The 17,376-nt window shown below is 39.1% G+C and overlaps 1 protein-coding gene across 6 annotated transcripts in view; it reads left to right on the top strand.

Annotated features, from left to right (window-relative positions):
• PIP5K9 (phosphatidyl inositol monophosphate 5 kinase) overlaps window positions 1–17,376 on the top strand; it is a 437,711-nt gene that overhangs the window by 98,554 nt on the left and 321,781 nt on the right. The gene's annotated exons all lie outside the window — the stretch shown is intronic.

Below are 17,376 nucleotides of genomic sequence, written 5' to 3' on the forward strand. Positions count from 1 at the left end.
ACCAATTCATTTGAATACTCCCTCCTAGATCAGAGGCCCATTTTCTAGATAAACGACAACAACAACATCAATGTCCATAAGCATCAGGCACATCAACAACAACAATGTCCATAACAATCATAATGTCAAGGTAAACGGATAAATGAACTTGTAAATCCTTGATCAGACCATGAACTTCAATCTTCTTAGAATCCATGGCGGATATATTGTAGTAAGGCCTAGAAACTCTTAAATTAAGTTGTTCCATGACCGTCTTGGTCATGACACAAGCTGATGCACCAGAATCCAACATGCAATTATTCAATTTATATCCATTAACCATCAAAGTAATAAAGAATGGTTGATGATCCTTGTTATCTGAATCTAAACTTTGCAAATATATAGGAGCACCCTGATAATCAACCTCAGGTGCCTTCTTTTGAGAAACATTCACTTGAGGAGCTTCAATAGCTTTTAGTAACTTAGCCCTTTGGGAAGGAATCTTCAGAATCTCGGCAACAAGAACCCAGATTTTTTCATTATTAAATCAGCTTCCCAAATCGACATCTAATCGAAATTTTGAACCTGGGATAAAAATTCGAGGGGGATTTTGATTCCCACTTTGATCTTTATCCCTTCTTTGATAAGTTAAACTCTTATCTTTAGCAATTTCCATGATTCGCTCTGGAGAAAGCTTCTCACCATATAATTTAACCATCATATCATCTTCATTCTCAAAATTATTTATACTAAAAGCTGATGTGGGAGGCATAACATCTCGACTGTTTTCCTTAACTTCCATCCAGTCTTTCATAGACAAAGAAAACTCTTTACCCACTACATTTATTTGATTACCTGCCCCAAACATTCCATTATCCAAAATCCTTATGACTATGGGGCAAGTAGCCTCCTCATGAAGAGCATCACAAGCCCGTCAATAAGGTGGGGCTTCATCGACCAAATTAGTATGTTCAAGCGGATTAGGTGGTCTCTGCTCACTAGATTGACCTTTCTTCTGCCAATTGTTATTTCGGTTATTATTATTATTTCTAGGCTGGAAATTCTGTGTTTGAGCTCTTTCCATTTGGACCAACCTATTTTGCAAAGTAGTTATTTCCTTAGCATGGTTAGAGGTTAATTTCGCTTGGCTAATCTCCATGCTTTCAATTTTTTGCAGTAATTTCTAAACAAGGTCGTTATTAGATTCTTAAACCTCTTTTCCTTTAGGTTCTTTCAATTTCGTTGAAGCCTATCAAAACCTGGGATTTCAAACTTCCCAGATGCTTCCGTATCTTTTTCAAGCTCTACTGCTAAAGCTTGACAATCCCTATAATTAGGAAGTTTAGCACATCTTAACTCATAAGAGGGCTCAGGGCTAAAGACATCAATATAAAAGTCCCAAAAATATTTATCAGTAGGTTTATAATCTTGAGGTAATTCCTTAATAATATCATTGAACCTCTTGTGAAATTCTTTTGCGGTCTCATTTACTCTCTTTTTAATGATACTGATAGCTTTTATGCGATGCCTTCCTTCTCTCTTATCTCCATACTTTTCCTTAAAGGCATTAACAATCAATTGCAAAGAATCAAATGAATTTTGAGGCTTTTCCATAAACCAGTCTAAAGCATCCCCCTCCAAGGTAAGAACAAAAAGGGTCATTTTTACTTCTTCATGATTAAAATCAGTAGCCCTTGCATACTTGCCCAGCCATGAACTAAAAGATTTTAGATGAGAGTTAGCACTAATTGCATTATTGCCTTGAAAGATATGCAATTTATCCATCCCATGCTTTGGAATATCATTGGGATAACCTTGAATGTTAGCAAAGTTACAAGGGGCGAATATGTCCATGATGTCGTGCTCGACTGGGTTAGTAAAAAGCAAACGGATATCAAAGAGGGATTCTTGTCCGAGATTAACAAGAAGGGTACGAGAAGAGCCCTTTTAGGATCAAGAGCAGGATTAACCAAATTGCTTGGATGTCTTCTGGTATACACTCTTGCAGAAGATAGAGGTAGTGGAGTCGCCACCCGGACAAAAAGTCTAACTCGAAATAACTCGAAAGTAAGGAGCCAAGGACAAGAAACTTATCGTCGCAAGAGATGAAATGATGAGAGGAAAGAAATGAGATGAATGTCGAAGGAACCAAGGATAGAAAAACTCTATCCCCGGCAACAGCGCCAATAAATGTTGTTGCACAGAATGTCTAGGCACCGCAACAACGCTCAGATCGGGGGTTGTCATCCTGATCCTCAATCTCTCTGTTTAAGCTGTCTCCCTACAACAGGCTAAGGGGGGTAGACCCTATGAAAAAAATGGAATGAAGAAGAACTAGTTGGGAACCAACCAGTTTGGGAGACAGAGCGAGGCGATCAAGTACTTGATTAAGATTTAGCAAGACTTAGAATTTGATTAGGTTTTAAATGGTTAATACCAGTGCCTTATAGAGTCAACGATCTTACTAGGGAAATGAAGACCAAGTAGTCAATTAGCGACTGCTGCTTAGGTGAATGACTATCTTATATGAAATGCAGAGCTTAAAACTAATGTGAGATGCAAGAATCTTGGTTGATTTTAGTTAAATGCCTACTTAGATTTTGAATCCTTGAATCCTTTCTGTGTTGAGCCTGATTTCGTAGTAATTGGCAGAGAGAAGGTCAGGAGAAGCACACTAAAGTGTGATTAACGATACCTCTCCTGAACTTCTAACATGCCCGGTGCCTCCGGCGCTGCAGAGAGCTGTGGCTCTGACGACTACAAGGTCACTGTTTTAAGTGCTATTAAAATAGGCTTCTCAAGAAAAGATGGATGGAGATCTATCTGTCTATTGACCAAGCTTATGCTTGGAAGTAAATTTTATTTAGGAAAAACTAACTTATATGTAAATGCACCGGAAGATGAGATGAAGTTAGACTCGAGGATGGGGAAACACTTGCGTTGCTAAAGCCTTCAATTATCCAAATGAGATGTTCGCTTTATTAGATGAAGACTTAAATGATAAACTCTTGAAGATATTACAATTAAAACACCAACTTATTTCAAATCTTCTTGATACAATTTAGCTCAAAGAGAACAAAAACTACTTTGCAATTCGATATCAATGTCAACAAATGCTCAAAGTATGCTTAGTTTGGGAAACAAAGATACACAATCTATTGTAATTCCACAAAGAGATTTTTTAACAATCACTTGAAAACATTTGTAAATGTCTAACATGTAATGAGCATTAAATAATCAAATGATGACGATAGATAGATGCGAAATATTCAACAAATGCACAATGTTCTAGCAATTAAATTTCTAGAGATCCAAATACTTTAAACAACCATGAAATTTAAAATGCTAACAAATTTCAATCCTAGAATTAAAAGATGTATGCTTATTGACCCAAATCTGGGAAAATTTACCACTTTCCAATAGTTAATCTTTAGATATAAAAATTTAAGCACATTTAACTATATAGAAAAAGAAATGCTGATACCACAAAAATTCTCCTTTAGATTTTATCCTTGACAAATTTGACTAGTCCTTAGGAAAACCTTTTTCAATATGCTAAGCAAGACTTAATGTGGTAAATGATTAATCAAGATTTTCTCTTAATGTGAGCAAAGTAAATCAAAAGATTAAATAATTTTTAAATTTTTTAATAGGCCAGAGGCCACATAAAAAATTTAAAATATTTTAACGCTAAAAATTTACTTTTGATTTAAAAATGTAAGATGTCTCAAAGTCACATAAAATAAAATGAAAGTGAAGCCCCTTTTAGCTTTTTTAGTTTTTTTTTTTGTGTTTTAGTATTTTTTAGATTATTTATATTATTTATTTAGATTTTTTGAATTTTAAATCAAAAGAAAACAAATAAAAATTTTAAATCAAAATGAAACAAATTAAAACAAAAAACAATCGAACCCTTTCTTTTTTTATGTCTTTAGATTTTTTAAATCAAATTTAAATGACACAATCAAAATCATAAATTAAACAACCAAAAAGACAAAAAAAAAGAAAATTGAATTCGAACAAAATCAAAACAAATAGGAATGAAGGCTCATTAAAAAAAAAATCAAAAAACCTAAAAGAAACCTAACAAAGTAAAACAAAACAAAGGTAAAATAAAACAAAAGCTAAGTCGTAAGTCACTATTGCTTTGTAGGTTGACGGCAGAATAGTGAAGGTCAACGGAATGGAGAAGGGACACAGGAGAGAGGGTTCGATGGAGGGTTTAGCAGGTTAAGAGGACCACGTTAGGAGGGAAAGGGAGAAACGACAGGCAACGAGCAGGGTAATACACTGTGGAGGAAAGGACCGCAGATTCAATGGCAACTATGCCGCGTTTGGGAGCTGCATGAGAGCAGAGGGTATCACACAAGGTTGCGTGAGGAGATGGAGGGATATGCTGTGGAATGGAGAGGGAAGCTCACATGGACAGGGAGAATGGGGATGCCTAGGAGTTACGCAAGCGAGTGTGAAACGAAGGGAAATGAGGAGCGGATGAGGGATTTAGCTATGGGAAAAATAAGAGGGATGTCAGGCTGCGTGAGAGAGGCATTTTGCAAGGATAAGGAGCTATGGCAGCGGGCAACATTTTGAAAAGTTTATCCAGAGAACAGAAAAATGAAAAAAAAATAAACCCAAGGCAATAGAACAAATCCAAAATTTTCTGAGAACTCCATGCAGAAGAAGAAATTTTGAAGGCCTCAAGAAGGCAACCCAAGCTCAAGACAAAACCAGAAAAACGAATTCCACACTTGCGGTTCAGATTTATCAATGAAACCCTTGTATGACTGTTTCCAGATTTAAAGTATACTAAAACCCTTGGACCGCAAAAATAATGCCCCTACAAGAGCTGGTTCTGAGGCCAAATCTTACCCTCCAGGACCTAGATCTGGCTTCAAAATCAAACTTCACCTTCAGATATGCAACCCATTCTTGAAAACACAAACACCCAGAACCTAGATATACAAAATAAATGAAACCCCAGAAACCTTAGTCAGAAAAAAAAATACAGATCTATGCACAGGGACAACAGATCTATCAGATCTGGCGAGTGTGAGTCTGACTCCACTCCCAGATCTGATAATATAATGCTCTTTAAAGCTAGATTTTATCAAATTAGCATAGAAAAAATTTGAAAATTTTAATTTAAATGTAGGTACTTCTCTCAAAGCCCTTCATGCATCACCAGTAAAAATCTAATGATAACCCGGGATCAAATCAAGCTGGGCTCTTCAGAAAATACGAATCGGGAGTTGGTTGGTCCAACTAAAAACTTCCCCGAATGCCTGATGAACTTAAAAAAATCAAGAATTTCCTGCACAACTCAGTTCAACCATCAACATAGGGCAAGAAAAACAATAATAAAATTCAGATCTAATAGAGATACCTGTTATTATATTCAAAACTTAAATTACCATTCAAACCCCAGCGATTGAACAAGATACTTGTGCTCAAATCACTCTTCAAAAAGCTATCATCAATGGCTAAAAGGAAATCTATGCATGAAAATAACACATCTTACAACATTTCCACAAAGAGTAACACCAACAAAAATTAACCCCAAAGTCTTTCTTTATTGCTCATGAAAAAAGATTACAAGAGAGCTTTCGCTTAGCACATGAATAACAGATCGAATCCTCTCAACTGACAACTGACCTCCTATTTAGAGATAAATCTTCCAACGACTAGTTCGAGTTATCCTTGTCAAAATAATCTCGACCGTTGATGATGATCAAAATTTATTTTAATCTCATCAGTCGAAATATTAATTATTGAGGAAATTTTAAAATTTTTCAATTAAATGCATTTTAATTAATTCAAAAATTAAAATTTTGAATTAATTTCCTCAAAATTTTGACTTTGACTTAACCCGAGGGGCCAAGGGCTTAAAATTTAGCAAAATAATCAATTAACCTTAGTCCCTGGACCTCTTAAAATATAATTTTTAGAGGTCCCACGAATTTTGCCTTTGGAAAATTTAAATTTACCTAGGACCTATAATTAATTAAATTTCTGGCTTAGGATTTTAATTAATTTTGGCCAGAAAATTTAATTAATTAACCTATGAGGGGATAAATTATTTTTTCCAACCCTCAAGACCCTTTACATCATGATTTTCACAATTCTTTACATCTCAAGGGGAAAAACCCATCTGGAATAGACCCTCACAGACTACCCATTTCTGCGACACAAATATAATCTAGCAGACTAAGCAATTTGTAATAAAATAACCTAACCAAATAGTTAGGATTATTTCCAAATCACTTTTACATAGACTCGATCTATAACACTAGGACTCGCCTAAGATCCCGATGACAAAATTCATTTCAGTGTTGGGGTAAGGTTGAAGGAAAACTTTGCCGACCATTCAAGAATGGATCGATGAGAGAAAAAACTTCTCGGAATGTAGATTGCTACCAGAAAAATAGGTTTACCTAGACACTTACATACATGACACAGATCTGCTGAGATTATTTACATCATATACATGCAAAATTATAACATGACAATCAGGCTGATGATGACAGATGGAGGATGCGGACACATCGATCAGGTGCTATCCCTTTTGCGAAAAAGAGGGTGTACTGCTATGGGTCGTTGACACGTAGTGGTCAACAGGTTGCATCTGTAAAAAGAACACCTTGTCAGAGCCCATTGGAAGCTTCGACCACTCTGATAAGGGCCTTACACCATCACCAAGGCTGTGGGAGACAACACTTTCGAGCTTTGTATCCAACCATTCCTTGGCTTGCACCTAGTATTCAATGTGGATTGCCTTCGACCATACTTTCCACCATTGCTGGACACATCAAACATTGCTGCGCAGCTCACACCAACAAAGCTCAACCCAAATTGCATTGAACAGGCCACAATGGATTAGATCATGGACACACAAATCAAGAACACTCGCCAACAAAGGATCCAACTGTATCGGGTTGGCAAAGCTGGCCAACTCCTGCACCAAGGCAAGTGGCTCACTAGGGGCCAAGTTCAGTGGAAGTTCCCCCATCTCATCAAGGCACTCAACGCAATGGGGACCATTGCTTCCTAAGGGGGGGAGGATTGGTCTAGGTGGATATTGGTGGCCACTCGCCTATTCCACTTGGATTCCCAACACTGTTTCCTTTTAGTTTCTTTAATTCTAGCACAACTTTATACTTTTGATAGTTTTTGGGTCCTGAACTTTTGGAGCCATTTTGAGGCTCTAAATGACGTTTTTTTGGAAAATGCACCAAGCCCATAGTCCTTAAGGCAAGGGCTTGTCAGGAAAAGTTGCTGTCCTCAAATAGATGATTCTAACGAGGTATCGTGTGCGCCAAACGAAGATCATATGCCCAAATTACAAGCCCGCAAAGTTGGCATTCCAACTAACCCTAATGGGGCTCACAAAGTTTAGGCGCTTCATCTCTTAGGATTAGGATTTTGGATGTTTAGGGTTTCCATTATTTCTCAATAATAAAAGGCCTCTGAGCCTGATTGTAACACAGTTCAGAAGGCATGTAGCCATCACATCTCTTCTTAGTGATAAACTACCATTGCCTGAGCTAATTTCTTTCCATCCTGCATGTAAAATTTTTTCAGTAGTTATTAATTAATTGAAGTTCAGTTTTCGCTGTAGCTCTGTGTTTTTATTTAAATCTATATTTCATTTTGTTCATTCATAAATCCAGATTAGTGCCAAAGGTTTGTGAAAAGATAGAGCTCACAGAGTGTGAGAGAGCCTTGTTTGTGGAGAGTGCAAAGAGCTTGTGTCCTAAGTAATAGGAGATCACAAGTTTGCTAAGATTTAGGAGCTGGGATCAAGGGTTGGCAGAGCAAGTCCAAGCTAGATCAACAAAAGAACAAGTATGTTCTCAGAGAGGCATATTGCTTTGTAATAGATTCAATTGCTCAAGATTAATAAAATAGCCACATCAAGCAAGTAGGTTTTCCCTGTTGGGTTTCCTGTGAAAAGTGTGTCAATATTTGTGTGATGTGTTTTTATCTCTGTGTTTATTCCGCTGTTTATGAGTTGTTAAGAGACTTTGTATCTTGGTGAAAGTAAACTAGTTTCGTTTTTCAGTTATTCATGTAAGTAGTTGTAGAGTTTCGTGGAAAATTTAACATGGTGTCAGAGCAGAAATTAGTATAAAGACCAACACCGGATTGATCAGTCAATGAAGAGCGTAGATCAAGTAGAAGGCTTACGCTAAAGTTTGGAGAAAACGTTTTTTATAGGCATTTTTTTTTGGTAAAAAAAAAGTTCGATTAATAAAAAAGCCAAAAGGGGCCCAATTTTTTTTTAAGGAAAATAAAAAAACGAAAAAAAGGATTTTGGCTTTTAGCGTGGTGGCCAACAATTGGGCAGCAAGCTGTCGGCCGAGGCACTAGTCGCCAGTGGACTAGTCTTCGGCAGTGAACCGATTGACCGACACAGCCACAATTGCGACACCCCGATAGCGGACGATCAGAGGGGACTTCAGGCAACAAAGTTTGGAATTGAATCTTCGAAGCAAGCGACAGGGGCCAATAAGATGAGGTAGAGGTTGATTAGGTGCAAAATAGCGTTGTGGGCACAATAGGCAATGAACAGTGGATAGAGCTGCTGCTAGCATGAACAACTGTTGAACTGTGGTTTGTTGTTGGATGGGGGAAGAAAAACAAGTGGACGCCAAGGTTGAGTAACCGTGATAGACAACTGAGATAAGAGATGCCGCTAAAGTTACCAACAACCGCTGACAAGAGGCAGAGAAGAGGTTGATGGTTGAAGAAAACGGTGGACATAAGGAGACCGGGCGACAAGTCACGGGAGGTTGTCTAGGGCCGATAGGCCGACAGGGCTGCCTTCGAGTTGCCGCGAGCAACGACAGAAGGACCAACAACAGTTGGTGTAGGGTGACAGAAGCAGTCGTCAACCCAACTAACCGACCAACAAACGTAGAGGCGCAGGTTGCAGTGGTTCGGGGGCTACACCTTGGGCTTGAAACACAAAAGCGACGATCTGTCATTACAAGCATAGCTGGCAGACCACGTTCGTGTAAATTGTAACTAATTGTGAATAGAAGCAGCCACTATTGTGTATAACAATGATGCCGATTGGGAGGAATGAGGGCTATGCAGGGTAGAGAAGGTAGTTAGAGTTGCCGCAAGCTACAAGTTAATTCCATCGTAGGGTTAATAATAGAGACTAGATGTGAGATCAAATATGCCAGCGTACAATGGGAAGCAGTCTTAGGCAGCGGGTAGTCGGCTTGGGCAGTGGGCCTGGGCGACGCGAAGAGGGAGTGACAGGGTTTGGTGGTGCCATAGAGGTAGGCTACAAAGGATCATGCCATAGGCAGTGTGCCTTGCTGGGCATGACTAGGTAGCTACGAGTCAAAGTAGCCAGCAAAAAGCTGCTGGGCAGAGGACCTTTCGTGACAAGCACAAGTTGGCAATTATAACCAACGATAGGGTAAAAAGGACAATACCAAGTTTGCCAGTAGGATTGGTGGAGGTCATCCCTTAGAGGGAGAGAGGGAGATCGTACTAATCAAGGGATTGGCATCAAAATTCATGGGTGTCTGAAAGGACCTAGACAAACCCACAACCGTGCTAGATGGACTTAGCACATGATCGATGTTAGTGACAGAGAGTGGATAAGAGGCCTCTTCCAAATTTTTTAGGACCAGTTGGCACGAGCTAACATTAATGGATGCTCAGGAGTAGTATCCTAGGAGCCTGGTTGGAAGGAATAGGTCTTTAGATTAGATTCCACAGTAGCAAGCAAGGAAGACTTCTAGTTTAGAGAGAGTAGTTGTAGCAATAGATAACGTGGTGGTGTTGAAGATAGATCTAGGTGGAAGAGATTCTTCCAGAAGCACCTTCCTCGCTAAGAGGGAGTGCTGAAAATGTAGCGAGCAAGGTCTTCTGGCTTGTGCCTTAGCCAGTGAAGACCTCGAGTTGTTCTCATGAGTTAGACTTCAGTTAGGATGAGTTATTTCTAGTCTACTGGAATAATCATCAAGTTAGCATGCATAGTGTTGGAGGCTCAATTAAGTGGAGTCTTCATCAGTTTAACTACAGGATTGGTTGGAAGTTACGTGTTCAATTTAGGATGAGTTGGGACTTCAATTATTGATTGAGGGAAGGACGAGTGATAACTCTAGTGACGATTGGAGAGAGAACCAGTTCGACTCAGTTAAATTGTCAATCACAACTCATGTTCTAAATTTGTACTTGCCTAATTTAGCATGGATCGAATCTATAAAGAGGAGGACGAAGGCACAAGGAATCATGAATTGTTTTGTGCCCAAAGGTTTGAAGCTCACAGGTTGTGAGAGAGCCTTGTTTGCGGAGAGTGTAGAGAGCTTGTGTCCTAAGTAATAGGAGATTACAAGTGCGCTAGGATTTAGGAGCTAGGATCAAGTTTTGGTAGGGCAAGTCCAAACTAGATCAACAAGAGAACAAGTATGTTCTCAAAGAGTCAGATTGCTTTGTAATAGATTCAATTGCTCAAGATCAATAAAATAGCCACATCAAGCAAGCAGGTTTTCCGCATTGGGTTTCCTGAGAAAGTGTGTCAATATTTGTGTGATATGTTTTTATCTCTATGTTTATTCTGTTGCTTATAAGTTGTTAAGAGACTTTGTATCTTGGTGAAAGTAAACTAGTTTCATTTTTCAATTATTCATCTAAGTAGTTGCAGAGTTTCATGGAAATTTAACAGAATTTGCCACAAGCATACCTTTGTCAACACGTCCTTCTCTGCAAACTGCTCTTAAACCTAGCTCTGATACCATGTTGATATATCTAGGGCTCACAAAAACTAGAAAAACAATTTCCTTCAACAGACAACTACTTCCAATGATCAATTAACATCAGTAACATTAAATATTATTAAGTGGTTATACAGGAGAAAATTTCAACCATTAAACATGGAAAGAGAAGTAGAAAATAACCATGAGACAATGAGACAAGAGACACAAAAATTAGGCTTGAGTTCAGGGCAAAACCCATAAGTGGAAAACCCAAAAATCTTACCTTATGAGGGAGAGAGTTCAAATTTCATCAATACATCTAGAATCAAGACATCAAGATAACATCTAACCAGAAACAAGAGCTTCCAAGCCTCTCCTCCTTCCTTCTGAAATTCCCCCCCCCCCCCCCCCCCCCCTTCTTCTTTTTCCTTCGTTGGAACAGAGATAATCAAGACAAAATTGATGTGCCAAATGAGGAGGAGAGCTCTTGTTTTTATAGTCAAAGAGGGTCAAATAGGTGCCTCCAAAGGGGCTTAGCCAACTTGAGCAAATCTAGAGTTATAAATTCATATTTAATTCCTTTTTCTTTTCTTGATGAAAATATTGACCATGGCTACCATATTTCCTAGAGTTGCAATATACTCTACTTCTACTGGACTAAGTGCGATAGAAGTCTGCTTCCTGCTAATCTAGGATATCATAGCTGATTCCAAGCTAAAGCAACACCCTAAGGTGCTCTTTTTGTCCACTACACTACAAACCTAGTTAGAATTAGTATATCACTGCAACCTCACTTCACCAACTAAAACATATGTTAGACCATATCCAACTATACCACACAGGTACCTCAACACATGCTACGCCACAACCCAATGTACATGCATTGGCTCAACCATAAACTGGCTTAGGTTGTTCACTACAAAGATTTGGCCTGGTGTAAAGAAGGTACATGAAGGATCCAATCAATTGCCTCTACATAGTGGGATCGACCAAATTTGAATCTGAAGCATAATCACTCAGCTTCTTTAGATTTGTCATCGTAGGTGTAGCCATGGACTTGCAATCAATATACCAAATCTCCTCAAGATCTGAATTTTGTACTTCCTTTGTCCAAGGAGGACCTCACTTGGCCTCTGCCACACCTCCAATCCCAAGAAATAATGCATCAAGTCGAGATCCTTCATCTCGAACTGCGAAGCAAACTCCCTCTTACACCCGTCAATGGGCCTCTTTGCATCAGTAAAGAACAGATCATCAACATACACCACCAAGATCAAAGGATCACCATCAACTACCTTGTAGTAAAGGTGAGAATCTGCATCACTCTTGGTGAAGCGTAAACTCTTCAAGTATCCATCAATCTTGGAATACCATGCCTTGGGTGCTTGCCTGAGTCCATACAAAGCCTTCTCCAATCTGCAAACATGGGACTCCTTCCCATGTATCACACAACCCTGAGGTTGCTTTATGTACACTTCCTCCTCAATCACACCATTGAGGAACATTATCTTTACAGCCATCTGATGTTAACCTCCAACCCATAACTGAAGCAAGAAAAAGAATAGTCCTAATGGAAGTGTACCTTGTGACTGGAGCAAGAGTCTCCTTATAGTCCTCTCCCTTTTTCTGGGAGAATGCTCTTGCTACAAACCTCACTTCATACTTCTTGATGTTGCCATCTGCTACATGCTTGATCTTATAGATCCACTTGGATGTCACTACTAATTTCCCTTCTAGTCTCAGAACTATCTCGCACACATAATTCTTCATGATGGACTGATACTCCACCATGGCATCCATCTAAACCTACTAGCCTGCTGCCTCCTTATAACGGGAAGTTTTGAAATCAATGATGTGGGTCATCAATGCCATATAACTCGAGAACCTCTGAGGTCATCTGCTCATCCTAAAAGTGCCACTGGTAGCTGCATGCCTCTTTGCATCCTTCAAAGTGTCACGAAGCCATGTTGGCCTCTTCTTGGTCTCTGCAACATCTCTAGGCAGTGCCATTGGCTCTACTGACCCTACTGACTACTCTTAATAGTTTGAAGGATGAACAACAATAGAGGGATCTGTACCCACATCCTTCGGAGCCTCCTTCTCCTCACTATCAGTCTCCATATGAGACTCTCTAGACCTCCTAATGGTTACCTCCTCATCAAAAGCAACATCTCGACTAACCTCAATTTGCCGTTATCCTGGAATATAGATCCTGTAGGCCACCTAAGTCTCACTGTATCCCACAAAAGTACCCTTTTTCCCAAAAGGTTCTAACTTTTTCCTCTTCTTCTTGTACACGTGGATGTAAACTTGATAACCAAAGATCCTCAAATGACTGACTTCTGGCTTCAGTCCTGGGAATGCCTCCTCAAGAGTCTTGTCCTCCAATATCTAGTGAGGACTCTTGTTATGAACATAAACTGCCGTGTTGGATGCCTTTGCCCATAAGAACATGGGTAAATCCTGATCATGAATCATCGCCTTGACAACCTCCACAATGGACCCACTCTTCCTTTTTGCAACCCCATTCTACCAAGGGTTGTAAGGAACTATCCACTCCCTCTTGATCCCTGTCTCCTTGCAGAAATCACTGAAGTCCTTGGAAGTATACTCTCCTCCATTATTTGACCTCAAAACCTTGATCTTCTTCCCTGTCAAGTTCTCTACCTGAGCCCTGAACTCCTGGAACCTGTTGAAGACCTCATCCTTGGTCTTCATGAAGTAGATCCATGTCTTTTGGGAGAAATCATCAATGAATGTCACATAATACAAGAAACCACCCAAAGATGATATTGTTATCAATCCAATTACATCTGAATGTACTAGATCCCAGATCCCCTTGGAGCTACTATCACCTCGTGGAAAGATCCTTTGGCATTCTTGGTAAGTGCACAACCCTTGCAAACATCCTCATGCTTTGCTTGGAGCTCTGGAGGACTTGTAACCATCCTTCTCAATGCTGGAAAAGCCCTGTAATGCAGTTGAGCAAATCTCTGATGCCATAACTCACATAAACTTATACTGTCATGTACCAATGCCTGGGCTCGATGTCCTAACAATGTGTACAATCCTCCTTGAACACCAATCACTTCTGCGGAGTCTATGTTCGACCCCTTAGTCCATACAAGAATCTGACCATCTACAAATGCAACTCTCTAACCTCTATCCTCCAACATTGAAGTAGAGAGCAGGTTCTTCATCAATCCTAGTACAAACAATACATCTCTCGTGTAGAGAATCTCCGGACTCTAGTTGAAACAATGCTATCCCAACTCCTTTCACTGCATACTTGGAATTATTTCCAAGTTCCACTTGTAATGCTGAATCCTTCTATGTCAAATCTGTGAGAGAATCGTGTGAACCTGTTGTGTGCCTATAAGCACCATTGTCCACCAACCAAATATCACTACTATCTGTAATAGTGCCTGAAAGAGTGGAGACAAAGAAATATTCTTTCTGAAGTCCATCTGCAATCTAATTAAGCTTAGATTCCTTTGATTTCTTCTGTCGTAGATGCTCATCATCACCATCAACATAAACATCGTCTGTTGATAACTTGATGCATGCTGTTTACCCTTCCTTTTCTTCAGAGGACATTGGGAGGCATAGTGCCCAAATGTATGACATTTGAAGCAACTGATTTTTGAAGGATCCTTCTTTTGATCTTGAACCGGAGTTGATCTTCTACCTGCTGTTTTCTTATCAATGTTTCTTTTTTTTCCCTCTCCTTTGCATGAGCTATAAGGGCTTGGGTTTCGTCATCCTGAGGTCTCTGCAAGCTGTTCTTGGACAACAATCTGGCCTCCTCTTGGACACAATCAGTCCAAAGTTGATCAAACTTGGGCAGCTCAGCTCGTACACAAATGCCCTGTACAAATGGATCCGATGAAGAAGGAAATACATTAGGAGTCACTGTGACAAGCTTTGCATCATCAATGGTATCTCCAATGGCTTTATAGTTGACCTCTCAACTGGGAGACTCTCATGAGATAAGTGGCAACTGAATTTGATCTGGTCATCATGGTACTAAGGAACTGATGCCTCAAGGCTAATATACTTCTATTGTTCTTACTCTCTGACAATCCCACCAAGGCACCATACATTTCTTTGGCAGTTCAACTCAACAACATGTGGAATCAAATGGTCCTTTACGGAATCTATCAAGATCTTTTTAGCATTTACTTCATTCTTCTTATGCTTGGATTTCTCCTCAGCACCTTCTTGGTCTGAGACATTTTCCCTCGCATAATTCTAAATCTCATTTTCATCCATGACAAGGAGTATCCTGGTCTTCCAAGATCTGAAATTTGTATCACCATCCAACCTTTCTTCTACTCTGAGGCTGGGCACCATCTTGACAAGAGATCTGAACTCTGTACAAGCTGCTGAATACTGAAATCTGGGGCTGAAACCAATGGCTAATATTCAACAAAGCTCTATTACCATGTTGAAATTCTATAGCATGTGCAATCGAATGCAATTTTCTGACCTAATAATTACTTCCTAATGATTATCAAACAATATTTCTCAAGCCATTGATATCATTGAATAATTACACGCAAAAAATATCAACAGTAAATGCAATGGGAACAGTAAAGATCGTAGAAAGACAACCATGCACAATAGACACAATATTTTTACCCTGGGAGACCCAACCTTGGGGAAAACCCATCAATATTTTCTTGAGGAGAAATTGTCTTTTTAGCAAGGTTTACAAATTAGAAATCTGTGCCAATCAAACCTGGTCAAATTGCTGCATGTTAAACCAGCCAAAAATCAACTCAGCAATCTGCAGTCATTGCTGGTCAATGGTCTGGACTCTGTTGTCAAACCCTTGGTCTGCAGTCAAACTCGCACGTGTGACTGGTCAAACTGGTCTGCGGTCAAACTCACACATGCGACCTGGTCAAATTGTTCTGTGGTCAAACTTTTGCGGTCAAAGTCTGCAGTTAGCACTGGTCAAAACCCTCACACGTGTGGCTGTACAGACTGGTCAAACTCGGCTGGTCAAACTTGGTCAACTCCTCACATGCAGCCTCCAAGGGAGATAGAAAATGATAGATAACAGATTTCTCCTTAGCCGAATTTCTCCTCCACTATAAAAGATTGAAAATGAGCCTGCTATGTTGATGAGTCTCCTCTCACATGCTCGTCTATTTGTATAGAGCTCTAATGTTGAGTGGAGAGCCAAGACCCAATAAGAAGCTCCTCATCACAAGAAACCCCTTCACTTATTGAGTCTACATTACAACTTGACATTAGAGTAGAATTGTTTATTGCACTAATGCATAAAAACCCCATTAAATAAACAAATCAACCTTGCTCTATAAAAAATTGATCACTCCATCTCGGAGTAGGCAATGTGAGTTCTGTGGGTCAATCTCCTCATGCCAAACACCAAGGCTAATGGGAGAAAGACTACCCCAGGCCATTCACCCCTAGCCAAATCAGCATGGCCCCATGGGTGAATGTATCATTCCTTGTTAAGTCAAATCAGCATGACTCCATGGGAGAATGTTTGCCTGTTGCTGCAAACTGCAGAAACATAAATAGGTTTTATGTGGAAATTTTATATTACTGGTCCATTGTCGTGTTTTGGGTTAGGTGTGGACATAATGCTTTTGTCTTTGATCTTTTTACCCCTCCTTTTATGCTCAGCATCCCCCAACATTTTGGCTATGTGGCTACATTTATTATCAATTCTATATATCTTAAAGTATATTGCTATAGTAATGCCAAGGACCCTGAGGGCATATAAATTCTTGAAAAGGTCACCTAGAGAGAATTATGATATGTATATACTTCTTGTAGTCTCCGGAGGAGGAAGCTTACTGGTATTTATTAACTCTACAATTTTGCCATTTAGCATATACTATACAATAATATGTAGGTTTTCTTATCCATACTGAAACATATATTATGTCATACTCGGGAATACAGTAATACACACACTTTCTATGGAAACCCACAAGAACTGTATTGGTCTGTCTTAAACCTAAATTTACTGGTTACCTTAAACTGAAGAATCAAGATAGTTCGGTGGAATGGCTGCATTATTTCTGATGTATATGCAAAATGGATTCGACTGATGTTAAAGATTTTAATTTGAGCCTGTAAATATTGTTTTCATATTTGCTTATAAGATTTTTTTCGATGGAAAAAATATAGCACAGCTAAAAATTACATCAGATCTATAATTTTAAATTTCAGTGTATTTATATTTTGTGAAACCCTACTTCACACTCTTTTATTCAGCATAGTAATGCTGTCCCAATTTCAGACATGGTAGATATTTTCAAAATGTGTTTTATAGAGTGAAAATTGTGCATGGAACTTTACTCACAAATCCTTTTGAAATGCTATAATCCTGTAAAACTTATAATCTCGATACAATCAGAAAACAAGTCGGGCTGTCTAGTCAGCAAAATTGTTGGTGGCATAGGTGCAATTTGGAAGTGGCATAGTGTCGTAATGAGTTCCTGCTTTTGACATGGGGTTGGAAATATTATAAATATGTACTCTTCTATTTGATTAATCAATTATCTTTATCTACTTCTCATTACACACCTTATGGCAAGGCATTGTAACAGCATTTCCATATTACATTTCTGTGAGTATCCTTTGGTGCAATGATCTGTTAAGATTGTCCTGGGTAACTTTTGCAGCAGCAGCAGAGTCACAA

The sequence above is a fragment of the Pinus tabuliformis genome, chromosome Q, assembly GCF_031772625.1.
Source record: "Pinus tabuliformis cultivar Carrire ecotype Pingquan chromosome Q, CPIR1, whole genome shotgun sequence".
Classification (NCBI taxonomy): domain Eukaryota; kingdom Viridiplantae; phylum Streptophyta; class Pinopsida; order Pinales; family Pinaceae; genus Pinus; species Pinus tabuliformis.